We start from the raw sequence: 27,604 nt of genomic DNA, 5'->3' as shown, positions 1-27,604 counted from the left end.
CCTAATTGTCAAGAGACTTTTTCTTGCCTCTTTGTTTTGCGGTGTGTGAGGAGAGGGGATTAAGTGCACAGCTTAAAGGAGCTCCACAGATGGGCGCGAGCCGCGGCTATCAGCGCGGACCCCAGAGACGGGCATGGGAAGCTAAGGCTGCTGCTGCAGCCACCAAGAAGGCTGTGTGCATGCACAGGTCACTCTCCACACCTCCCCTCCCAGGAGCCTGTGCAGCCCACCACTGCCAGGGTCCCAAGATCCAGGGACAACTTCCCCGGGGGAACACACGGCGCGCCTCAGGGTGGTGCAACATCATGCTGGCCTCTGCCGCTGCAGGCTCACAGCGCATCCGTACCCCTCCCAGTATGGATGCTCCTTTAACCCCGTCCTGTCTGAGCAAAGAACAGACGCCCTCAGGAGACCTATACGCACAGGCAGAGCCAAATCCAAAGCTGAACCCCAGGAGCTGTGCGAACAAAGAAGAGAAAGGGAAATCTCTCCCAGCAGCCTCAGGAGCAGCGGATTAAACCTCCACAATCAACTTGATGTAACCTGCATCTAAGGAATAACTGAAGAGACAAAGAATCATCCCAAATTGACACAGTGGACTTTGGGTGCAATGATACATTTTTTTTTTTCTTTTTCTCTTTTTGGGACTGTGTATGTGCATGCTTCTACATGTGATTTTGTCTGTACAGCTTTGCTTTTACCATTTGTCCTAGGGTTCTGTCTGTCCGTTTTGGGGTTTTTTTTTTTTTAGTACAGTTTTTAGTGCTTGGAATCATTGGTGGATTTGTTTTTTGGTTTGGTTCCTCTCTTCTTTCTTTTATCTTTTTTTTAAATTACTTTCTAAAATTTTTTAAATTTTTAATAATTTTTTAAAATTTAATACCTTTATTTTATTCTATTTATTTATTTCTTTTTCTTTCTTTTTTTTCTCCCTTTTATTCTGAGCCATCTGGATGACAGGGTCTTGGTGCTCTGGCCAGGCAACAGGTCTATGCCTCTGAGGTGCAAGGGCTGAGTTCAGGACACTGGACCACAAGAGACCTCCCAGCTCCACGTAATATCAAATGGCAAAAATCTCCCAGAGATCTCTATCTCAATGCCAAGACCCAGCTCCACTCAATGACCAGCAAGCTACAGTGCTGGACACCCCATGCCAAACAACTAGCAAGACAGGAATACAACCCCACCCACTAGCAGAAAGACTGCCTAAAATAATAATAAGTCACACACACACCAAAAGACACCACTGGATGCAAACCTGCCCACCAGAAACACATCATCCAGCCTCATCCACCAGAACACAGGCAGCAGTCCCCTACACCAGGAAGCCTACACAACCCACTGAACCAACCTTACCCACTGGGGGCAGACACCAAAAGCAACGGGAATTACGAACCTGCAGCCTGCAAAAAGGAGATCACAAACACAGTAAGTTAAGCAAAATGAGAAGACAGAGATACACACAGCACATGAAGGAGCAAGGTAAAGACCCACCAGACCAAACAAATTAAGAGGAAATAGGCAGTCTACCTAAAAAGGAATTCAGAATAATGATAGTAAAGATGATCCAAAATCTTGGAAATAGAATGGAGAAAATACAAGAAACGTTTAACAAGGACCTAGAAGAACTAAAGAGCAAAGAAGCAATGATGAACAACACAATAAATGAAATTAAAAATTATCTAGAAGGAATCAATAGCAGAATAACTGAGGCAGAAGAATGGGCAAGTGACCTGGAAGATAAAATAGTGGAAATAACTACCACTGAGCAGAATAAAGACAAAAGAATGAAAAGAATTGAGGACAGTCTCAGAGACCTCTGGGACAACATTAAACGCACCAACATTCTAATTATAGGGGGTGCCAGAAGGAGAAGTGAAAAAGAAAGGGACTGAGAAAATATTTGAAGAGATTACAGTTGAAAACGTCCCTAATATGGGAAAGGAAATAGTTAGTCAAGTCCCGGAAGCACAGAGAGTCCCATACAGGATAAATCCAAGGAGAAACAAGCCAAGACACGTATTAAACTATCAAAAATTAAATACAAAGACAAAATATTAAAAGCAGCAAGGCAAAAACAACAAACATACAAGGGAATCCCCATAAGGTTAACAGCTGATCTTTCATCAGAAACTCTGCAAGCCAGTAGGAAGTGGCAGGACACATTTTAAGTGATAACAGGGAAAAATCTACAACCAAGATTACTCTACCCAGCAAGGATCTCATTCAGATTCGACAAAGAAATTAAACCTCTACATAAAAGCAAAACTTAAGAGAATTCAGCACCACCAAACCAGCTCTACAACAAATACTAGAGGAACTTCTCTAGGCAGGAAACACAAGAGAAGGAAAGAACCTACAATAACAAACCCAAAACAATCACAAAAATGGTAATACAAACAAACGTATCGATAATTACCTTAAATGTAAATGGATTATATGCTCCAACCAAAAGACATAGACTGGCTGAATGGATACAAAAACAAGAACCATATATATGCTGTCTAAAACAGACCCACTGGGCTTCCCTGGTGGTGCAGTGGTTCAGAGTCCACCTGTCGATGCAGGGGATATGGGTTCGTGCCCCGGTCCAGGAAGATCCCACATGCCACAGAGCAGCTAGGCCCATGAGCCATGGCCGCTGAGCCTGCGTGTCCGGAGCCTGTGCTCTGCAACAGGAGAGGCCACAACAGTGAGAGGCCTGCGAACCGCAAAAATAATAATAATAATAATAAAAATAAAAGAGACCCACTTCAGACCTAGGGACACAAACAGACTGAAAGTGAGGGGATGGAAAAAGATATTCCATGCAAATGGAAATCAAAAGAAAGCTGGAGTAGCAATTGTCATATCAGACAAAACAAAGTTTAAAATAAAGACTATTACAAGAGACAAAGAAGGACACTACATAGTGATCAAGGAATCAATCCAAGGAGAGATATAAAAATTGTAAATATTTATGCACCGAACAGAGGAGCACCTCAATACATAAAGCAAATGCTAACAGCCATAAAAGGGGAAATCGACAGTAACACAATCATAGTAGGGGACTTTAACACCCCACTTTCACCAATAGACAGATCATCCAAAATGAAAATAAATAAGGAAACACAAGCTTTAAATGATACATTAAACAAAATGGACTTAATCGATATTTATAGGACATTCCATCCAAAAACAACAGAATACACTCTCTTTTCAAGTGCTCATGGAACATTCTCCAGGATAGATCATATTTTGGGTCACAAATCAAGCCTTAGTAAATTTAAGAAAATTGAAATCGTATCAAGTATCTTTTCTGACCACAACGCTATGGGACTAGATATCAATTACAGGAGAAAAATCAGTAACAACTACAAACACATGGAGGCTAAACAATACACTACATAATAACCAAGAGATCACTGAAGAAATCAAAGAGGAAATAAAAAAATACCTAGAAACAAATGACAGTGAAAACATGACAACCCAAAACCTACAGGATGCAGCAAAAGCAGTTCTAAAAGGGAAGTTCATAGCAATACAATCATACCTTAAGAAATAAGAAACATCTCAAATAAACAACCTAAACTTACACCTAAAGCAATTAGAGGAAGAACAAAAAAACCCAGTTAGCAGAAGGAAAGAAATCATAAAGATCAGATCAGAAATAAATGAAAAAAAATGAAGGTAACAATAGCAAAGATCAAAAAAACTAAACACTGGGCTTTCCTGATGGCGCAGTGATTGAGAGTCCGCCTGCCAATGCAGGGGACGCGGGTTCATGCCCGGGTCCGGGAAGATCCCACATGCCACGGAGCGGCTAGGCCTGTGAGCCACGGCCGCTGAGCCTGCGCGTCCGGAGTCTGTGCTCTGCAATGGGAGAGGCCACACAGTGAGAGGCCCACATACTGCAAAAAAAAAAAAAAAACTAAAACTAAAAGCTGGTTCTTTGAGAAGATAAACAAAATTGATAAACCATTAGCCAGACTGATGAAGAATAAAAGGGAGAAGACTCAAATCAATAGAATTAGAGATGAAAAAGGACAAGCAACAACTAATACTGCAGAAATACAAAGGATCATGAGAGATTACTACAAGGAACTATATGCCAATAAAATGGACAACCTGGAAGAAATGGACAAATTCTTAGAAAAGCACAACCTTCCCAGAATGAACCAGGAAAAAGTAGAAAATATAAACAGATGAATCACAAGCACTGAAATTGAAACTGTGACTAAAAATCTTCCAACAAACAAAAGCCCAGGACCACATGGCTTCACAGGCAAATTCTATCAAACATTTAGAGAACAGTTAACACCTTTCCTTCTCAGACTCTTCCAAAATACAGCAGAGGGAGGGACACTCCCAAACTCATTCTATGAGGCCACCATCACCCTGATACCAAAACCAGACAAAGATGTCACAAAGAAAGAAAACTACAGGCCAATATCACTGATGAACATAGATGAAAAATCCTCAACAAAACACTGGCAAACAGAATCCAACAGCATGTTAAAAGGATCATACACCATGATCAAGTGGGGTTTATCCAAGGAATGCAAGGATTCTTCAATATATGCAAATCAATCAATGTGATACACCATATTAACAAACTGAAGAAGAAAAACCATATGATCATCTCAATAGATGCAGAAAAAACTTTCAACAACATTCAACACCCCTTTATAATAAAAACCCTCCAGAAAGTAGGCATAGAGGGACTTACCTAACACAATAAAAGCCATATATGACAAACCAACAACGAACATTGTTCTCAATGGTAAAAAACCGAAACCATTTCTACTAAGATCAGGAACAAGACAAGGTTGCCCACTCTCACCACTATTATTCAACATTGTTTTGGAAGTTTTAGCCACAGCAATCAGAGAAGAAAAAGAAATAAAAGGAATCCAAATAAGAAAAGAAGTAAAGCTGTCACTGTTTGCAGACGACATGATATTATACACAGAGAATCCTAAAGATGCTACCAGAAAACTACTAGAGCTAATCAATGAATTTGGTAAAGTAGCAGATACAAAATTAATGCACAGAAATCCTTACATTCCTATACACTAATGATGAAAAATCTGAAAGAGAAATTAAGGAAACACTCCCATTTACCACTGCAACAAAAAGAACAAAATACCTAGGAATAAACCTACCTAAGGAGACAAAAGACTTGTATGCAGAAAACTGTAAGACACTGATTAACGAAATTAAAGATGATACAAACAGACGGAGAGATATATCATGTTCGTGCATTGGAAGAATCAACATTGTGAAAATGAATATACTACCCAAAGCAACCTACAGATTCAGTGCAATCCCTATCAAACTACCACTGGCATTTTTCACAGAACTAGAACAAAAAATTTCACAATTTTTATGGAAACACAAATGACCCCGAATAGCCAAAGGAATCTTGAGAAAGAAAAATGGACCTGGAGGAATCAGGCTTACTGACTTCAGACTATACTACAAAGCTACAGTAATCAAGACAGTATGGTCCTGGCACAAAAACAGAAATATAGATCAATGGAACAGGATAGAAAGCCCAGAGATAAACCCACACACATATGGTCACGTTATCTTTGATAAAGGAGGCAAGAATATACAATGGAGAAAAGACAGCCTCTTCAATAAGTGGTACAGGAAAAACTGGACAGCTACATGTAAAAGAATGAAATTAGAACACTCCCTAACACCATACACAAAAATAACCTCAAAATGGATTAAAGACCTAAATGTAAGGCCAGACACCATCAAACTCTTAAAGGACAACACAGGCAGAACACTCTATGACATAAATCACGGCAAGATCCTTTTTGACCCACCTCCTAGAGAAATGGAAATAAAAACAAATCTGACCTAATGAAACTCAAAAGCTTTTGCACAGCAAAGGAAACCATAAAGAAGATGAAAAAACAATCCTCAGAATGGGAAAAAATATTTGCAAATCAAGCAACTGAAAAAGGATTAATTTCCAGAATTTACAAGCAGCTCATGCAGCTCAATATCAAAAAGCAAACAACCCAATCCAAAAATAGGCAGAAGATCTAAACAGACATTTCTCCAAAGAAGATATACAGATTGCCAACAAACACATGAAAGAATGCTCCACAACATTAATCATTAGAGAAATGCAAATCAAAACTACAATGAGATATCACCTCACACCAGTCAGAATGGCCATCACCATAAAATCAGATGAATGGATAAAGAAGATGTGGCACATATATACAATGGAATATTACTCAGCCATAAAAAGAAATGAAATTGAGTTATTTGTAGTGAGATGGATGGACCTAGAGACTGTCATACAGAGTAAAGTAAGTCAGAAAGAGAAAAACAAATACCGTATGCTAACACATATATATGGAATCTAAAAGAAAAGTGGTTCTGAAGAACCCAGGGGCAGGACAGGAATAAAGTTGCAGAACTAGAGAATGGACTTGAGGACACGGGGAGAGGGAAGGGTAAGCTGGGATGAAGTGAGAGAGTGGCATGGACATATATACACTACCAAATGTAAAACAGATAGCTAGTGGGAAGCAGCCACAAAGCACAGGGAGATCAGCTCAGTGCTTTGTGACCACCTAGAGGGGTGGGGTAGGGAGGATGGGAGGGAGACGCAAGAGGGAGGAGATATAGGGATATATGTATATGTACAGCTGATTCACTTTGGTAAAAGCAGAAACTAACACACCATTATAAAGCAATTATACTCCAAGAAAGATGTTAAAATATCTACACATTAAAGTTAGTGGGAAATAATGAGGAAATGAATGAAAACTGAATGATTTTTGCAGAAGTTTAAAATCTATAAAAAATATCCTAATGGACATTTTAGGACAATGGAACAGCAAAACATAGTATCTGAATTAATAACTTATTGAATAATTTTAACAGCACACTGACCAGAGAAGAAGACAAGTTCAGTCAATGTGGAGATAAAACGTAAGTAAAACCCAGGAAAAGTGTGGGGACCCTCTCTAAGACTATGGACCTCAGAAGTCTCTCCTTCTCACACTAGTTTAGGTCTGCCTCCCACAATTCATCAAAGTGACATTTAAGTGTCCTTACCACTCTGTAGCTACAGCAGCTCCTGCTCCTGTAAGCAGAAAACTTATTTTATCTTTGATTCTTTATATTTTCCTTTCTCTCCAGATTTTGCATGGTGGTTTGCCCTGTAACCTCAGTTCTCCAATAAGCCCAAGATAAGTCTTTGATTTTCAGACTATTTTTCATGATTTTTCTTAAGAGTGATGACTTCTAATTTCCTTGCATGTCAGAGTTGAAACTGGAAATTTGCATACATCTTTAAATAAACTTTTTATTTTAGAATATTAATATACATTTTTCAGAATTTATCTCTTAATCCAAAACCAAAATGTCCCTAATACCAAATAAAGAGACATTTTTCAGAATGTCCCTGTTTCTCTTTCTTTCTTTCTTTTTCTTTCTTTCTCTCTTTCTTTTTTTTTTTTTTTTTTGACAGGTTCAGTCTCCTCCAAAGGAAATGCTATGTCTGTAATTGGTCCTTGCATGTGTCTCAACTACAGTTTCATAGATGACAATCTTCTCAATAATGGCACTGGATCAACTGGACTACACATATTTAACTTTAAAAGAACCTAGACTGCCGGAAGCCGTCCAGCATTGCCAACTATTGCCTGAGCAAAGCTCGGCGAGAAGTTATGGCATGAGGAAGCAAAGCTCCTCTCCTGGTGGGCGGCGGAAAACATCTCTTCTGATCCTAGGAAAATTCTTGCTAAAAACTGAGGGGGTTTCTGGAGAGTTTAGGCCAAGAAGATGGAAGTATTACAAAGCAAATTCCCCTCGGTACGAGACCACAACAACCCCTGTAACCACAACAGTAGCTATACCCACTGTAAATAATTTACTTTGGAAAAAAGTCCCTTGGTCAGGCAACAAAGGAGTGTTTCAATTAAGGAGCAGCAGTTTAAAGGAAGAATTAGATAAGCTATGGCCCATAGAAGGAATAAGGGATATAGAAGGGAAGCAAATAGTGGGGTATTATGTACAGGATGCCCCCAAATGGTGGATTATGTGGCATGCCCCCTCTCCGGTATATTGCAGGAAAAAGAGAGAAGCGGAAGGACTTTACTGTAAATATTTTACGAATGAATTATATGTAACTATTGATTGCCTTACGTAGAAAATAGAATTGTATTTTCGCACAATGTGTTTTGAACAAGGTACTGAGAATACTGGGACACAGGCCAATATATGTTGTTAGCTGAAGTAGAAAAGAATAATTAGCTTTCTAGACCTAAACATCCTGTTTGCGCGAAAAGATCTTAAGATGGAACAATGCTTGCTAATGTTTTCTGTGTGTAGGTGTAGAAATGAGGTAATCAGTCAAAAACAGGAGTTACGTAGAAAATGCTGATGCTATTGTTTAGAAAATCCTATATAAGAAATGATATGTCAAAAATAAAGCTGTCAGAAGCTTAACAGAAGTTCCTGCACCTATCCCCTTGCCCCGTTTATTTATTTATTTTTCTCGCCGACGCTGTTGCCTCCATCTCAGGGACCCCTGGTTCTGCCGGGGCTGGACCTCGGTACTAGACCTGTATTTTATACCACATACAAAATTACTCAGATATTGGTCATAGACTTATGTGAAAGCTAAACAATGAAGCCTTTACATAAATAAAAATAAAATACATCCATGCAGTAGCCATAAAAATATTGACATTTGTTAAAATTAAGAACTGTTCAGTAAAATAAATTATCAAGAGAATGAAAGGTAAGCTAAAACTGAGCAAAAATAACCTCAGTACATATGTATCAACAGGCTCATATCCAGAACATACAAAGAATTCCTATTAAATGAGAAAAAGAACATTCCATTGTTAATAGGTAAGATTTAAACAATACTTCCTAAAAAAGAATATCAAAATAGACAATAAATATATAAAAAGATCCTCAAAATATTAGTTTTCAGAGGACTGCAAGATAAAACCACTCCATATCCACCAGAATAACTAAAATGAAAAAGACCAAAAAAGGATGTGTGAGGGTGTGGAGCAAATAGAACTTTTACTGTTATCACCAATTTGGGAAAATATTTGCCTTTTCCTACAAATACCATACATAATTATAATCCTTGACCTACCAATTCCTGCACAGTAATAAAAAACAACTTATTACTGATAAACACAACAACATGTATGAATCTGACAAACTTAATGTTGAGTGAAATAAGCCAGACACAAAAGAGTACATAATGTATAAGCCTATTTACAGGAAGTTCAAAAAGAAACTAATATGGTGATAAAATCAGGATACTGGTATGTGTGTGGTGGGGATTACTGTCTGGGTAGGGACACGAGGGAATCTTCAGGGAAGTCTAGAATGTTTTATATCTTGATTAGGGTAGTGGTTACACGAGTGAATCAACACATACAATTTAATCAAGCTGTATATTTAAGATCTGAGCAGTTTAGTTTGTGTGAGTTATATCTCTATTTTTTAAAAAGACGTATTCTCCTCTCCCATCCAAATGAACTCAATATAAGGTTGAAATCTTTGCTCCTCAAACGATCAACTTTTTGTCCTGATGCATGGACCAAACAGCAATGTTACCTTCAAAATATAAACATATTTTCCTTTAAAATTTAATTGTTAATATATTTTTCATAATAATAATGTTAAGCTTCCTTTTGATTGTTCATGTTGTAAAAAACTGAATCAGCCTGCTGCCAAGTATATACAGAACCATCTAGTCTAATGTTTTTGTGAAATATTGAGTAGTGGGAATGTGACACTAATCAAAGATCTAAAGCAAACATATTTTTAGGGTTGAACGGACGTTTCTGCTGCATATTGTCTCCCAATTAAAATGTCTAATTTGAGGGTCCCTTCATTGTCTAGTGATGATCCTTGAATTAAGAACAAAAGACTATACCTACCAGTTAACGCTTTATATATAGTTTTCCTTAGGTTTGCAGAATATTTGCTTAGTACTAGTCAGTCAATTTCAGTTAAACCATTTAGCAATAATGTAACAAACCAGGAATCTAGAGATATGGAACCTGGGAAAGTTTACATTAGTTTAACAGAAATATATCTGTACGCAATATCAAGTATCTTTTGGGGCATTTGTATTAATGATGGATCAGCCATTTGGGAGTGATTATAGCAGAAAGCTCCTTGTATTGGGAATCTGGCAACAACACTATTTAATGATGGAGCACTGGCTGAAGCTCTGGGTCTCAACTTACTTCTATATATAAAATAAAGGGTTATTTCTAAAGTTCTTCCACTCTATTGCCTAACAGAAAGTCCCACAATAACTTTTTAATATACTATATTATGATTTTCTCCATACTAGTCACTTACATATGTGAACTTATTAGAAATTCTATCATTTTTTTCACTTTACATATAGATCAGTGCTTTGCTAACTATGAGGAAAAGAGAGCCATTTTGATATATGTGGCAGTACTACTTTAAGAAAACATCATGCTATGCATTAGATCTCCATTCTCTCTCCCCTTTTCATTATGTAGCATGAAAATATTCTATATATTGATTAACGTAGAGATTGACTACACTATGCTCATCGTGTCATACTGTACCTGATTACACAAATACTCATCTGAATCATCTGAAAATATCTGAAAATACTCATCTTACTCATCTGTAATGTCCTCTCAATCCTATACCAAAAACTGTACCCAGGAAAGCTGGGAGGGCCCTGTTATATCATCAGGTCCAGGCATCCAAATATAAAAGATACAATAAACAAGACAACAAACTTAAATATTTTCTACCTTTGTAAAAACAAATATACCTTTACAACATTTTTTTTAATGTGATAAGGAACAGTAAAATGAATAGCACAGTTTCAAAATTAATTTACTTTCTTGCCCAAAACACCATGACGCAAGGGGGGTTGCAACTCCGTGGGGACGTTGCATTCAAAGGAAGAGCTCCCCGAGCCTTAACCTCCAGGGAAACAACCTAGGACAAGAGACCCCCTTGACTACTAGTGTGAACCTCTCTCTGACATGAAGCTTCTCTTCCAAAACACAACCAAAGTTTAATCAGGGATATTAGGGCCAGAGCAAAGAGCCTCGACATCAGGTCACATTTGCCTGCAGGCAAAAGACCTAGATACCTTTATTTTTAGGAAAATTTGACATATGACCATTATTCTCTTGCTAATAGTTGGGCCAGGTATATTAAATTGTCTAGTGTCCTTTGTCTCCAAAAGATAAGGCAAAAAGGTGGTCACCAGGGATACAAAAAGTTAGAGCTGAGGCCTTGGGACCATCAAACATATCTAAAAGTAGCTGGGGAGAAGTCCTGCTCCTCCACCGTGGGTTACGACAATACCCATACTTAGCAGGAAGCAGTTACAGTAAACAACCTACGCCCATCAGCGCCCCTCAAGAATGAGGAGCAGGACAAAAGGCAGAGGAGGGATTTGTCACCGGCAAAGCCCATTAACAATTCCCAGGAAATAAAAATAGAATGTGGGCAATAAAGTCAAGTCTAACCTTTTTCTTCTCCTTTGGGCTTAGTCCGGTTTCATTTGCTCACAGGGGGCCGCATGCAGAGTCCACACACCCAGCACTTCAGACCGGAGTTCCCAGTGTCGAGTGTCTGCACCTGACACCTCAGCTTAGCGGGCTGTGCGCAGAAGGGCCGCGCACGACCCCTCAGCTCAAGATGGCGGTGGTGGGCTGTGCGCAGAGACGCTGCAGCCGCACTGCCGGCTGGAGCCGTGAGCAGCACGCCTGCGCCAACCCGCTAGAACTTCGCCCTCTCCCCCGCTGACAATACCCGTAGAAAGGAGCCCTGCCACGGCCCGTCAGGGAGAGCATGTACTGGAAAGTACGAGTTTGTACCTCTCCATTCTTTGATCAAAGAATAAAGATTTCCTTTGATTCTGATCAAAAAAAGAAGGAAGGAAGGAAGGAAGGAAGGGAGGGAGGGAGGAAGGAAGGGAAAGTAAGGAAAAGAAGGAAGAAAAAGAAAAAAGAAAAGAAAAAGAAATAAGATTTCTCTTTATGCCACCTGGTCCATGCCTGGAATTCTCTGCCCACTTGATGACCCCAAGCCCTACTTCCAAGGCTCTTCTTTAAAAGTCTTGGAAGAAACCTGAGGCTGAGGCAAGATTGGGTTTTTTTTGTCTGCACCTCACCAATCGAACCTGTGCCCTCTGCAGTGGAAGCACTGAGTCTTAACCACTGGACCGCCAGGGAAGTCCTGAGACAAGGTTTTAATTGAGACTTTTCAGAATTTTCTTTGCTCTACAACCGAATGTGATGATGGCATGTCCAGCTGTTTCCAGCTGTCTCCAGCTGTCCCCACTCCACCATCCATTCCTCCTCTCTGTCTCTTCCCACCCCAATATCACTCCACACTTCAGGGGTCTGCAATGCCCACAGGCACCGTCACAACCAGGATCCATAGACATCTCTGCTAACAGCATTTCTGTACCCTTAGGGTCTAGGGAGGAAGACACCCACTGCAAGCAGGCCAACAGGAAGAGAGACTCCAGGAAAGAGCTCCCACAGGGATGAAGAGTGGGCTCAGCGCTTGTGGAACAGACAATCCAGAGTCCCAGGTACCATGGTATGGTCTAGAAGGTGGAACACAGTCTCTGGGTGGCCACATGCCCTTGGTCCTGTCAGAGTGACATGGAAAATGGCAGGTTCAGCACCTGCTCGGGTAGAGGCCCCTATTGTCCAAGTCCACTCCCAATACTACTGGAGTGACAAAATTTAGTATGTTCCACAGGGTGTAAGGATGTAAAAATATTAACTGTGTACAAAATGTCAATGCTGTAAACAAAAAGCAGAACATTGGCAAGGATACTCAGTGAATGGAAAATAATCCTACGACTGATGCTTACAGGCAATCACATCTGGTTCTAGGCAGAACATAAAGCATGTGGGTTTTGTATTAATGTCCTCCTACCTCTCCATGTCCCTTCTGCCCTCTCTCAGGATGAAGAACCTGTTCAAAACCTGGTACAGTGTTGTCCCACTCAGAATTACTCTCATCAAAGAGGTAACATTATTTTTACTTTCCTTCTCACCCCTGGAAACTCCCTTGGTCTTGAGGAAAATGATGTCAGCTAGGTGAAAGGGGAAAAGCACGGACAATAAGAGCACTCTTCAGCAGAATCCTCTCAGAGGATTTTTTATAGATGAAACTCACTGGAAGAAATGAATCATTGGTGGAGATTGTGGTATTACAAGAAAGAAAATTTGTTGAAGACATTGTTTGGTCCGATGCATTCTATCTTTAGCTACCTCAGTTGAAATTAGGGACAATATCACAATCACAATGGTGCATTTTGGAAAATATGATGAAAATATACAGGGTTCTGAAGATATTTTTTTAACCTAAGAACATTAAAAGTATTATCACACTGCATAAATAATGCTGGTGATGGAGGGGAAGATAGAAACGAAGAATGGCAGATGTATGAAAATAATGTATACAATTTCTATTAAGAAATAAATTAAACAGAGTACATCATTATAATTTAATTACATCATTAAGTACATCATTAATTATATCATTTAAGTACATTATTATAATTATAATCATTATAATTATAACATCATTATAATTTCTTCATAGTGAAAAAAACAACTAAAATCTTAGCTGTCTCCTTCCTAAGAAAAAAAAATAGCAAGTGTTTTTTCACTCTTTTTAGACATTTAAATCTTAAGGGTCTCTTCCAGATTTTCATTTTTCTACTTTACAACCTAGGAATGGCTTTTTAGAGGTGCTATTAAGGACTCCATTCTTTTTCACTAATATGAGATTTTAATTATTTCATTGGAAATCACTACTATATATTATTTTATACTTATTTCTTCCATAATTTTGTTCATGGATTAGTCTCATACAATACCTACCTTACAGGCTATTATAAGATAAGAAATTGCCAAGAGAGAGTTAATGTAGAAATAACAATGGTATATGGTGTCCCTACTTATTCATTTATGCTTACATAACTTTGGAGGTGCTCAAGGGTTCCACAAATATTGAGTCATTAAAGCTTAGTACTCCTGTGAGGTGCACTTGGCTATTATCATTATAGTTTATTATTATTCAGGCAAATCAAGTTTCCCCTGGAGTGCTGAATGGCTCCTGCAGAAAACATTGACTTTTTAGTGTTCTGTGTCTGAGAGTTCACATTACAGGTTTATAAAATTAGCTCATTTTTCCTAGGATTGTCTCTTGTGAGTTACTGGCCGTTATCCACTTTCGGCAGCATAGCAGAAATAGGGCTCAACCAGCTTTTATCTATTTATTTATTTTTTTAAATATTTACTTATTTAGGCTGTGCCAGATCTTTGTTGCCACACGCGGGATCTTTAGTTGAGGCATGCATGCAGGATCTAGTTCCCCGACCAGGGATTGAACCCGGTCCCCCTGCATTGGGAGCACAGAGTCTTACCCACTGGACCACGAGGAGAGTCCCTCACCCAGCATTTAGAAAGCCTTCTAGGTGAAGGCCATTTTGCTTCCCTCCAGAGATAGGGAAAAGAGGCAAAATAGTTGAGTGATGGAAAGTTATCACTGGGTGGTTTGCTTTCCAACACCACCAAACAATGCTCCAATTCTCCGTGAACACGTACTGAGTATCCTACAGATTTAACTGAATTCTGACTCTACCTGAAGATAGTGTCACCTATGCTGTGCAGCCCAGGCCACAGACCTGTCTTTAACCTTGTAGCCTAATTGTGTTTTATCAACAGGATGCCACAAAGGCCCATGAAAAAACCAAACTGAACTGGCTAGATCCAAGATAGTGGGCCAAGTAGGCTAAAGGTCACCACTTTCCTTGCCTTGATTTATCTCTGTGTCTCCTTACCAACCCCTGAGAGCTGAAGGACACACCCTGATTCATCTCTGTGTTTGTTTCAGCTGTACCTACCTGTGTTTGGCAGAGATGCTTTGCAGCTATACTTTGAGAGATACATGCTTTCAGAGATATACAATGGTCGCCCTAAACCAGCTCTGATTTGACCACAGGAATACCCTGTGCAGAGGAAACCTGGAGCCTGGAAGACTGCAAATGCTCCAGATGCCCCCAGCTGCCCCTGTGTTCCTGGTGAATTTCAGGTTCTTGCTTTGTCTCAAAAGAATTCGAAGATGAAGTGATAGGTAAGAAGTGGATTTATTTAGAGAGAAACACACTCCACAGACAGAGCCTGGGCCATCTCAGAAGACAAGAGGCTTCAAAATGTGGCATGGTTAGTTTATATGGGCTGGGTAATTTCACAGGCTAATGAGTGAGAGGATTATTCCAATTATTTGGGGCAAGGGGCAGGGATTTCCAGGAACTGGGCCAACGCCCACTTTTTGACCTTTTATGGTTGGCCTCAAAACTGTCATGGCGCTTACGGGTGTGTTATTTAGCATATGCTAATGTTTTACAATGAGTCTATAATGAGGCTCAAGGTCTACTGGAGGTCGAATATTCCACCATCTTGGACCCAGATGGTTCTAACCAGTCTTTGTCATGTACTATGGCTATATCTTTCTTTTAAAGGTTGTGCCCTGCTCTCTTCCCTCCTATTTCACTTGGAAATCTCCACCCTTTTCCTAGAGCCCTGATGACCTGTCTTCCTCTTACCCCTTAAAAGGCCCCCACTTTCATCCCTTCAGGGAGGAGGTGCTTTTAGAGCATAAGCTTCCCTTCTCCATTCTCTGGCCATTGAATAAAAGCCTGTTTTGCTTGCATCAAACTCAGTTTTGTTATTGGAAGTGTGAACCTGAGCAGAATAGAACTCCCTCACTGAGCCAGGAAGGCTTCGGTTCAGCTAGGACTCCAAGAGAGGGACTGTCTAATTCAGTAACAATAGAATCAGATCCAACAGGCTAAGGGCTCAGTCCCATAAGACTGCCCCTACTTTAGACACCAACTGAAGTCCAGGTTGTCATCTGTACTTCTGACTCACTGGCTAAAAACTGGGATTCCCATGACCTCTTCCTTGAATTCAGTAATTTGCTAAAATGGCTCACAGAGCTCAGGGAAACATTTACTTATGTTTACCAGCTTATTATAGAGGATGTTATAAAGGATACAGATGAACAGCCTGATAAATGCATTCACTGGGTAAGGTCCAGAGGGTCCTGAGTGCAAGAACTCTGGCCTGTGGAGGTTCACCACCCTCCCAGTACGTGGATGCATTCACCAACCTGGAAGCTCTTCCAAACCTGTCTTTTGGGGGTTTTATGGAGGCTTTATTTCATAGACTTTATTTATTACATGATTGGCCACTGGTGATTGAACTCAATCTCTAGCCCCACTCTCCTCCCTGAAGGTCTCAAGGGTGGGGTTGAGAATTCCAACCTTCTAATTGCATAGTTGATTAGAGGCAACTGGCCCCCATCCTTAGGGGCTTTTCAAAAATCATGACATTAATGTAAATTCTGGTGTGAGTGAAAGAGACTTATTATGAATAACAAAAGGCAGTTTTATTACTCATCACTTAGGAAATGTCAAGGGTTTTATGACCTTTGTGTCAATTATGCAATGAAGACCAAATATATCTTTCTTATTATAAATCACAATATCACAATGGGTGACAAGGAAATTATTGGTACATTTGCTAACATTTATTGAAAAATATACCATGGGCCTCAATTATGCTGTATTCATTCTAGAGACAAGGAAACTGAGGCTTTGAAAGGTTATATACTTTGCAAAAGCACAGCTCCTTAAGGGGCAGAGCCAGTTCTAGACCTCTGGTCTTCTGACAGCTAGCCCAATACTCTAACTTCCATCCCTGAATTTCCCAAAGTGTGATACGTTTGTTAACAGTGGTACAGGACTTAATTTGTCTCTATACATAAATATATTTAAATTTATTGATTACATAATTTTAAAACAATATGATTTCCCAATCAAACTGTGATATTATGGAAATTATTGCTTAGGAGAAGGCTAGAGTAGGTAGACTCTGTGGCTGGGGTCAGTGGTGTCAACGAAAAATTAATCACTCAATCTAAGAAAGAAGTGGAAAATTTTATCCGAGCCAAATTGAGGATTATAACTCAGGGATAGCATCTCAGAAAGCTCCGAGAAGCTTCTACCCATTAGAAATCAAGGCACAGTTATATAAGTTTTTTGAGACAGAGGGCTATACCTTAAATGATGTATCATTGACAGATTACACAATCCTGATTTGATCTAAGTGTCACTGTGGCCCCTTATAAGATTAAGAAGGAATGTTATCTTTTAAGGAGTTGTCTTGCTGGTGCTAAGAGAATGTTGCTGTTTATGGTTGAGCAGGCATTTCTGCTGATGGGAGGTTTGGTTGACGCATAATGCAGATACACAGTGCAGAGTAGGAGAGAGGAGGCCAAAGGGCAGAGAACATTTTTTATGTTTAAAGTTTTCTTGTCTTGCCATAAAATATGAGTTTTACTTCCACAGTGGGAATGATGACAATCATGAAAGTGGTACATCAATGCCTAAAGTTCAAGAGACCTACTGTGTACCATTTCATAGGCTTTGTTTAAAGTGGGAGCTATAGTGTAAAGGGGGGTACAGTTAGAATAAAAGGATGAAGAGGAGGGTGGTAACTCTAGTTTTTGGTTTTTTCTTTGCTTATTTCCTGTTTTAAAAATACTTATTTGTATAACTTACCATTTACCTTTTCCAGTGAAATTATATTAATGCCAAAAGTGGAATGGGAAATGATGAAAAAGTGGCATTGCCTTGAAGATGATCTCCCTATGGCAGGTTCTTTAACTGTAAGCCGCAATATTTTTTTTTTAAATTGACTTGTTTATTTATTTTTGGCTGCATTCTGTCTTCGTTGCTGCCCGTGGGCTTTCTCTAGTTGCATGAGCAAGGGGCTAATCTTTGTTGTGGTGTGCAGGCTTCTCATTGTGGTGGCTTCTCTTGTTGCGGAGCACAGGCTCTAGGCGCGCGGGCTTCAGTAGTTGTGGCACACGGGTTCAGTAGTTGTGGTTCGCAGGCTCTAGAGCGCAGGCTTCAGTAGTTGTGGCACGCAGGCTTAGTTGCTCTGTGGATGTGGGATCTTCTACGACCAGGGCTTGAACCCGTATCTCCTGCATTGGATTCTTAACCACTGCACCACCAGGGAAGCCTGAGCCCCGATATTTCTTATTCCAGGTTTTGGTGTTCACTTCTTGGGAAACCCTTACAGAAGGTCTGCAGCATGATGGGTCTGGGTTTGGGGATTCACAAATGAACTCCCAAGGGACATTCCTAGCCCAGCAGCATGTTGAATGACCTTTGTTTCTCTTATTCCATCTCTAAAGTTTTCCTTTCTTTATGTAGATACAAGTTTTTGACCTATATCTTCTCTTTGAAGAAATTATTTTAACATTACTTGCAAGGCAGGTCCTATCGGCAATAAATTCCCTCAATGTCTGTTGAGAAGGTCTTTATTTCTTGTTCATCACCTCAGTGTTGGTTTCTAATTCATGGTTACTTCATAGTCTGAAATAGCTGCTAGAGCTCCTGTCATTTAGTCTGGGTTCAAGGCAACAGAAAAGAGGATGAGAGAGAAGAGCATGCCCTTTTCCTTCAAAAACTACCCATGAGTCCCATATACAGTGCTTCCACTTACATATTATTGGCCTAGATTTAGTCATATGCCACATCTAGCCACAAGTCAGGCTAGCAAAGGTTGTCTTTTACTTGTTGGCAAGGGACCCACCTAAAACTCAGAGCTCTAAAAAGAAGAGAATGGATATTCTGAGGCAACAAGATGTCGCCAACAGAGGAAGGAGTAACATTATCTTTGTGAGGAACTTTGCCATTAGAATCATGAGTCCCAGTAGATAGATGACTAATGCATAAAGAAGCCACTCATACAAAGGGCAACTGACTTATTAGTCCTTTAGCTGCTTTGTACTTTGAGCACACATAAATCCAAACACTATAATCACCTCTATCGTGTCAGCACAATTCACCTACATTACATTGTTTGTATATAATTCATAAATGACATATTTGTTTCAACAAGCTTACTCCATGTAAAGATTGGCTAAGCAATATCAACTTAATTTCCATAATCTTAAATTGTCTAGAAAGATACTTGCTCCATGAAATTCACTAATATGGGAAACAAAACATTAAACTGTCTTCATTTAGAAAATAGATTTTATAATAGGTATGTTTTATGTACTATATTGCACTGAATAAAATAAAACTGATTGTAGAACCTAAGTAACTAATGCAAAATTAACATAGACTGTCTGTATAGTACATTTGAATTTGCTCTCAAAATAATGACTAGCAATTATAAAGTTAAGTTTTAGTAATAATGTTGTTCCACTGAGACTAAAAAATATGTATGGTTGAAATGACATCTTTTTAATTTACTTTTTTTTAAGCACTTCAGATATCTTTCTCTGGAACAATTCTGACTCCTACTGTGTGAGTATATTTCTTGTTTTAATTATATAATTGATGTTATTTAATTACAAAAAAATAAGAACTATAAATAGTGTTGAGGAGGAAGAAATTTTCCTCTACCTATGTAGGTTCTTCTGGCTGGTCTAAGAATTAAATTGACATGAGACAAATTAACAGGAGAAAAATCAAACAAAGTTTAATAACATGTATACATAGGAGAGACCTAAAAAACTGAGTAACTCCCCAAAATGGACAAAGCCTTCACCTTAAATACCATCCTCAACTAAAGATAAAAAAGGAAGTTGAGGGTAGGGAGAGTCAACTATGGGAGGTTACCAGGAAAAGCACAGTAAACAGGGTAAGGCTTTTTTGCAGATTTAAGTCATTGCCTTCTCCTGGGACAAGAGTTTCTAGAAGTTTGGTGATCTTCCTCTTCCAGGCACAGAGAAGAAGACACCCTTACAAATGGAGATTTCCCTTACAAATGTAAACAAATGTTTCTTTAAAAAGGCCAATTCCTACATGGTTTTCAGAGCCCCTCCCATGTCTGCTGGTTGTCAGAAAATGACCAGCTTGAAACAATTAATATGCCAAAGAGATATTTTAGGGTGGTGAAATTCTGTTCCCCTACAGGGTCTAGAGCAGGTCTTCACTGCGTTAAGGGATGGCAGGAGTCTACACTTCTAAGAGACTGCTTGAAACAGAACAACCAACTGCTTAGGACCCGAACATAAAGTGAGAAGTAAACTTTCATTGTGAAAAACTACTGATATACTGGGATTATTTGATATAGCAGTTAGCCTACTATAACTAAATTGGCTATACCAAAAGCCATAAACATAATCCTATTTTTTCTACCCCCTAAAAAATGCTTTATGGTGATTCTTTAACGCCTAAATCAGGGGTCAGACAAGTTTTTCTTAAAAGGCCAAAGAGTAAATATTTTAGGATTTGTAGTCCAAATGGTCCTTGTTGCATCACAACTCAACTCTGCTGTTGTGTGAAAGACAATTCATAAAGAAATAGGCAGGGCTGTGTTCTTATAAAGCTTTATTTACAAAAACAGGCAGCCAGGCCATGGATCAGAGCTTTCTGACCCCTGGTCTAGATCATTCATCTCTCTCACATTGTTTATTTTAGTGAACAATGTGAGGCACGAATTTAACCTTTTTTCCCCAAATGAATAATCACTCTGACACCATTTATTAAATAGTATGTCTTTACCTACCAGTTTTAAAGCTAAAGGACTTTGAGGTAAAGGACTTTTATGAATCTGTATTCAGTTCCTAAAACCTATTTTTCTACTTCTGGGTCAGTAATAGGCTGTTTTGATTTCTATAGTTTTAAAGTATGATCTAATAGCTTGTATGGCAAACACACTTTTTGCTTATTTTTCAAAATTTTCTTGCTAGTCTTGCCCATTTATTATTCCATCTGAGTTTTAGAGTTAGCTTGTCAAGTTCCATGAAAATTTTTGTCAGGATTTTGATTAGGATAACACAGATGAATATATTTGTTATTTGTCCTAGTTAGAGTTCCAGTTAATTCTGGATATAGCCAACTGGCCTGGTTAAACATTTGCAGCTCAACTGGAATCCTATGAGAGTGAACTGTGCAAAACTTAAATAGGTAGTTTGTAAATCAAGTCAAAGTAGCACCCTGCTGTTGGGATTTGGTCTACAGTTCTAGATAAGCTAAATAAAAATGCTTACCACTCAGAGCAAGTGTCTGTGAATACTGTATTGCGACAACTGGAAAGTGAAAAGAGGATTTGAACAAAGCTACCAGCATTTAAAGTCATGTTGTTTCAAAAAGAATGTTTTAAGTGACTCATTCTATATATTCATTTTGAACTCCTTGTAAATCAGTATGTGTCTACACCCAGAATTAATATATAAGATAGTGGTCCTCAGAAATCATTTTTACCTTCACATTACTTAGAACTAAGATTATATATGTATTATTTATATAATAGCTATATCTCTGCCTTTAATAAATCATAAAATGATAAAAGCAGACCTAAGTTGAAACCCAGAGTTGACTTAAGGGAAAATATTAATAATACTATAGTCTATTCTAATGAAAGTTTGGGAAATATGCCACGTGCTTCCTGTCAGAGCTAAGAGGATTAACAAAAAAAAATATTTTGTTCATCATTTCCTTCAACTACAGGGCTTCCTAACATTTTCCCCCCATAGCATTCATAGAAAATGTTTGTTCAGTCTATTAGGACAAATTAACAAGAATGCACATGGCTTGAGAGGGCAAGCAGCCCCAGGTCACCCGCTGCTAGAAGGCTGGCACACCTGTAACCAATCTGCAGTACACGAACTGGAAAGCTATGCTTAGACTCCCATGGTCTTCCTTATGTATCCCATTCTCCCAGTCCCCCAAAATGCTATAGTTGTACTCCAACTCTATTCTCCACCACAGTACTGAATTGAACACTGAAGAACAGAGGAGGATGAAGTGTCCAAGAGATAAAGGTAGGAACCACTTTATTCATAGCCACTAAACTGTCTGTTTTTGAAGTTGGAACTGTATTACTTTCATCTTTTTTATCCCCTTTAGTACCAAATGCAGTGCCTTATACATAGTTGTTGTACAGTTTACTGGATTGAAACTTTCAGTACCCACCATTACATAATATTTAGTCTTGCAATTCTAAGTATCATACTTATGTCTTTAGATATACTTTTAAATATATGATAAAAATATTTTCCATAAAAAGGAGATTATCATACTGTTAACACAATACATGTGCCTTTGATAAATCTTAAAATGATAAAAGCAGACCTAAGTTAAAATCCAGAGTAACAGGCATCAAAAGCAATGCACTGCTTTCCTGACATTAATAAGTTATTTTTTGGTTGAAAGTTCAAGGCAAAATTAAAACACCAGTTGATCTAAGCTTCAGTTTTCTTAATTGTAAAATTAAAAATAGCAATAGTATGACATCATAAGGCTGTAAAGATTTCATAAAATAATGCATAAAGAATGCTCATTAAGTGCTTGAAAGAAATAGCTCTTAACATTTTAGCTATTACTTTGATGATTGACTACTCCATGAAACACGTTGGCTCCCTTCAGTCTGTTATATGACACATATTTCTTAATAAATACTCAATAAATACAAACATTATAGAGTACCACTAATTAAAGAAAAAGTCTGTAAATGCATGGCTTTGTGCATGAGCTGCACAATTTTCCCCTAATGTACATAAATAGCACAATATACTTTTTCCATTATTTTTCCTTCCATAAGAACCATAAACTTTCTGTTTAAAATTCGAACAATATCAAAATACAGATTATTTAAATGAATCACTGTGGTCTTCCATACAATCTTTTTCATACATTAAGATGTCAGTTTGACATACAGTAGAACGCATAGAGAATGAGCTGACTTTTTAATACAACAGCAATGTTTTGGCCTCTTCTCTTTGAATCAAGTCACAGATGCCACTCTTGAAATTACTAATGGCATAGCAATGATGAAACACACACTATATATCTAAACAATGTTTTCATACTATTACAAATGAAAGACCCTGGAAATATTAAAACTTTTTTTAGATTCTATAAAAATCTACGTTATTTCAAGATTTTCTTTCATTGGCAAATATTTGAGTTCTAAGTAATTTGAGTGGAAGGTGAATGAGTGCTGCAGCAGTTAATAAAATAGACAAGAATCCCTGTTCTCATTATAGGGATACAGACAATAAACAAATAAACCAGTAAGTATGTATAGTATTTCACATAGTGACAGGTGCGATGGGAAAAATAAAAGGCATGGAAAAAAGAATGGTTATTCCATGCTTCAGGGGTGTTGAAAGCACTCTTATCTTTTTTAAACCAGGCACAGGCTTATAAAATAGTCAGCTAGTATTTTAGGAAGGAAAAGATATTGGTTGAAGAAGGTAATGCTTTTAAAGTTATGTGTGATAAACAACATGAATATTCAAAACGTAATTTTAGGAAATTCCATATTGCTTAACTCAAAAAGCACAAAATGGATGCGGGGGCACGGGAGCGCGGCATGGAGGGGCCGGCCTAGCTGGGGCCCGTGGCCCTGCGTCGTCTGGCTGCGACGCGGATCCTGCGCACGCTGCGGGGCCGCAGCTGCTGGGCGGTGGGCACCCGAGGGGCCCAAAGGTGAGCCGGGGCCCCCAGGCGGGTGTGGGCATCGTGTCCGTAGCCAGCGTCCCCGAGGCCGCACTTGGGCCATGATCACTTGGTGAAGCTGTGCCGGGACAGCGCGGTCGACCTCTTTGCGCTGTGAGGACCTGTGCGCGCTGCAGGACTCGGTGTGTCTGCCCACTGTGCGTGCTTCCCTGCGGGAGGGCCTGCTGGAGTTAACACCTACCGCCTCTGCGGGGTGGACTGGGCACCACTCCTGAGCACCCTCTGCCCCTGATCTGTATCCAGAGCTTCTTCCCGCCACGGCTTGTCGAGACAGGTTCTGACAGAAATAAAGTTTACAGAAGTCATGTTCCTGCGATAAGAAATAAAGATGTGACCTTCCACTTGTGTAAAGCTATTAATTGCTGTGTAAGTGCATCGGGTGCGCTAGGAACCTGGAGCTAAGTGGGCTAGTTCTGAGAGAGAGAGACTTAACTATGTTAACAAGGTTATTTGTCAAGGTATAAAGAACTCTATCACTCTTAAAGACAGTAGACTTCATGGGCTGTAATGTGAAATGGCAGGGAGCAGATCACATGGTCAAGATCTTAAAGTATCAGATTACCAGAAGGCATGAAGAAATCTGGGCTGAGGGTCTTCTTCCAGGAGACCTGATCTTGCCTGTATGGCTGGTCTGACGCACATCACTCTGAACTGCAACACGCTCATTGGTGACCTGGGTGGAAGTGCTTTGGCAGAATCTCTTAGTGAGGATTTATGGCTTAGAGGACTCTTTTACACGTGAGAAAATGAAAGTTGTCTATGTTAAATCTGTATAGACTTCGCAAGTGACCTTTTGTGTTTCATCGAAAGCACTTGACCTGCAGCAGTGTGGCCTCACCAGTGAAGGAGCAAAGGCTTTACTAAAGGCACTTGAAAGCAACAGAACTCTGGTCGTTTTGGATATAAGAAAATATCTACTTGTTGATCATTTTGTGATGAAAGCAGTTATCAAAAAAGTTCTCCAGATGGAAGGAGTGCCAAGTCAGAGTACCAGTGGATAACTTCTCCATCAGTGAAGGAACCATCCAAAACTGCTAGACAGAAAAAGAACTATAATTTTGGGAAGTGGTCGAAAAGGAAAAGCTACTATTAGAATCGGTTTGGCCGCAAAGAAACCTGTAAGTAATGGAAGGAAACACTCTGCTGGTAAAGAATGTTATGCTCCTGAACCTCTACCACCTGGTGTGTCTGGTTTCCTGCCATGGCGTACTGCAGAACGTACAAAAAGGAACAGGGGCTTTCCATTCATCAAAGCTCGTGATGTATGTAATCAGTTGCTGGTCCATCAGAATTTCCTGTGACTGTGACAGTAAAGAGTCCTTCCTCCTCAGAAATCCAAGAGGTCGATGATTCCTCAGAAAGTGTTCAGGAAGAGCCAGAGAAAATCAGCTTGAAACAAGAAGCATTGCCGGTACAAAGTTATCACTTTAAAGCTATAGAGATTATTTTTCAAACTGAAGCCTGATTGCAAAACGGCACAGCTTGTGTGAGAGTTCTGTTTTCCCCTCCCATCTGCATTGTATCCCCTTGAATGGTTTCTTAAGCTTAGACCAAAGTGAATGGTGGACATTTGAACTCTTAAGAAATAAAAATCAAAACGTGTCATTAGTAATATATTTTCCTTTCCTTAGAACCTTAGTATTTTAGAATTAGGGAGGACCTTAGTGATCATAAGATAAAGAAATTGAGTTCTGAATGAATATAGTCAACGGATTCAGTGCTCTTGTTTTACAGATGAGAAAATTGACAGTTCTAGTTGAGCTCTGTTTTTACAAGAGGAAAATATGGCCTCATTTTAAATAAAGTTTAAAAAAAAAGCACAAAATTTATCCATAAGGACAAAATTAAAATTAATATATAAACAAGTAAGGGTGTAACTTTAAAAAATTACAATTCATATGTGAACAAATAACTTCTGGGATAAAAGACTTTATCCCAAATACTATATGAAAGTTTACATTTGAGTAAACACTCCCTATAAAAAAAATCTGACTTTAACCTCATTCTTAATTTTACATAGGTTTTTACAGATACCATTTGTTTTTATTCTAAACAGTAGAAATAGTTATTTACAAACTATCAATAAGACAAAAAAGTCAGTTTTTTTTGGAAAGTGTACCTTTTAAACTTTAAGAACTAAATATCTGGGGCTTCCCTGATGGCGCAGTGGTTACGAGTCCGCCTGCCAATGCAGGGGACATGGGTTTGAGCCCTTGTGGGGGAGGATCCCACATGCTGCAGAACAACTGAGCCCATGTGCCACAACTACTGAGCCTGCGCTCTGGAGCTTGGGAGCCACAACTACTGAGCCCATGTGCCACAACTACTGAAGCCTGCATGCCTAGAGCCCGTGCTCCGCAACAAGAGAAGCCACCGCAATGAGAAGCCCACACACTGCAACAAAGAGTAGCCCCCTGCTCACCGCAACTAGAGAAAGCTCGCGTGCAGCAATGAAGACCCAATGCAGCCAAAAATAAATTAAAAAAATAATAAAGTACAGAATCTAAAAACAAACAACTAAATATGTGAAGCAGATTTGGGATTAGAATTCTTCATAGTGCTAGTCTCCTTGAGGGCATTTTTTTCAAAAATGTTATCAATATATTCTATTAGAATCTGGAATTCATGAAATGAAAATGTTTGTTCATTACAAAATCACTTTAAGATGATACACATTGCCCAAAGTCTCAAACTTTTTTTAAAGTTCCCTTTGAAGACTAACAATCTGAAATATATGTACCAGATATATGTAAGAATGGAAAATAACTAATTAGAAAATAGGAATTAATTTGTTTTTCCCTTTATGGTCATTTTCAAAGCTATTTATAAGATATAAACATAAAATATAAATTTAAGCTTATATTTGCCCAGTTATGAAATATGTTTCAGTCATAAACCAAAGCAGTTTTGTTAAACTGCACTAAGTTATCATTAAAGAAGTGACTACATCACACTCTAGACCAATGGCTTCAGGGGCTATTGGGGAAGATGACTATTGAAGGACTGCGAAGTCTTCTCCCAATGAAATCTAAGTGGCTACATTTTGTCACATATGGGGGTTCTATGTAAGACATTGTATAAAAAATAGGTTTTACAACTTAAAAAGAAATTCTGAAAGCCACTGATCAAAGGAACAGAAATCTATCAGGAAAAAACCCTCATGAATTTGCTAATGATTCTTCTTTCTTGAGAAACTGGCAATGTAAAAGCACATGCATATAATGAATCTTTTTTTCACCCCTATCATTCTACCAAGATATTTTTTACCACATTTCATCTAACTTCAGATCATTCTACTTGATAAAAGATTTTTTTAAACCTTAATGAAAATACTAACTCTAAGCAAGCAAAATGTATTTGAATAACTAATGATTAAAAGTTTAAAACAAGTTTTAAGTTCAGTTCAAAACAAAAAGCTAAAGTTCAAAAACAAAATCAAAAATCTTCTTTGTGATTAAGCAATTCTTTTCAAAGTACAGATGTGGAGATGTCACCAAATGTTTCACTAAGTTTGGAGGAAAAGAAAGAAAGTGGGGAAGGATACTTGAGCTGGGTGTTGTTAAATAATAAGATTGGGAGACTAAAGAAATGGTTACAGGGCTTCCCTGGTGGCACAGTGGTTGAGAGTCCGCCTGCCAATGCAGGGGACGCGGGTTCGTGCCCCGGTCTGGGAAGATCCCACATGCCGCGGAGCAGCTGGGCCCGTGAGCCATGGCCGCTGAGCCTGCGCGTCCAGAGCCTGTGCTCCACAACAGGAGGGGCCACAACAGTGAGAGGCCCGCGTACCGAAAAAAAAAAAAAAAAAAAAAGAAATGGTTACATAATTTTCTAGGAAAAAAGGAGGAACAGAATGAGCAAAGTGTGGATTAAAGAAACAACTATTTCCCAGAAATGGCAAACATCTCAATTTGCCTGGGACATAAATGAGGGGCAAAGACAGGAAATAAGATTATGAATTTAGGTTGTGGCCAGATAATAAAAGATTCCTAATACCACAGTAAGGACTTGGGCTTTTTTCAATAAAAAATTAGGGAGTAG

At 38.9% G+C, this 27,604-nt stretch overlaps 1 pseudogene; it reads left to right on the top strand.

The window, feature by feature from the left end:
- LOC131762424 (centrosomal protein of 78 kDa-like) overlaps positions 1-25,031 on the top strand; it is a 34,000-nt pseudogene extending 8,969 nt beyond the window's left edge.
- The last annotated feature ends 2,573 nt before the right edge of the window (positions 25,032-27,604 follow it).

Source organism: Kogia breviceps, chromosome 9 (assembly GCF_026419965.1).
Source record: "Kogia breviceps isolate mKogBre1 chromosome 9, mKogBre1 haplotype 1, whole genome shotgun sequence".
NCBI classification, from domain to species: Eukaryota; Metazoa; Chordata; class Mammalia; order Artiodactyla; family Physeteridae; genus Kogia; species Kogia breviceps.
Note: the sequence above shows the minus strand (reverse complement) of the source record. Positions and strands in the feature narration are given on the sequence as shown.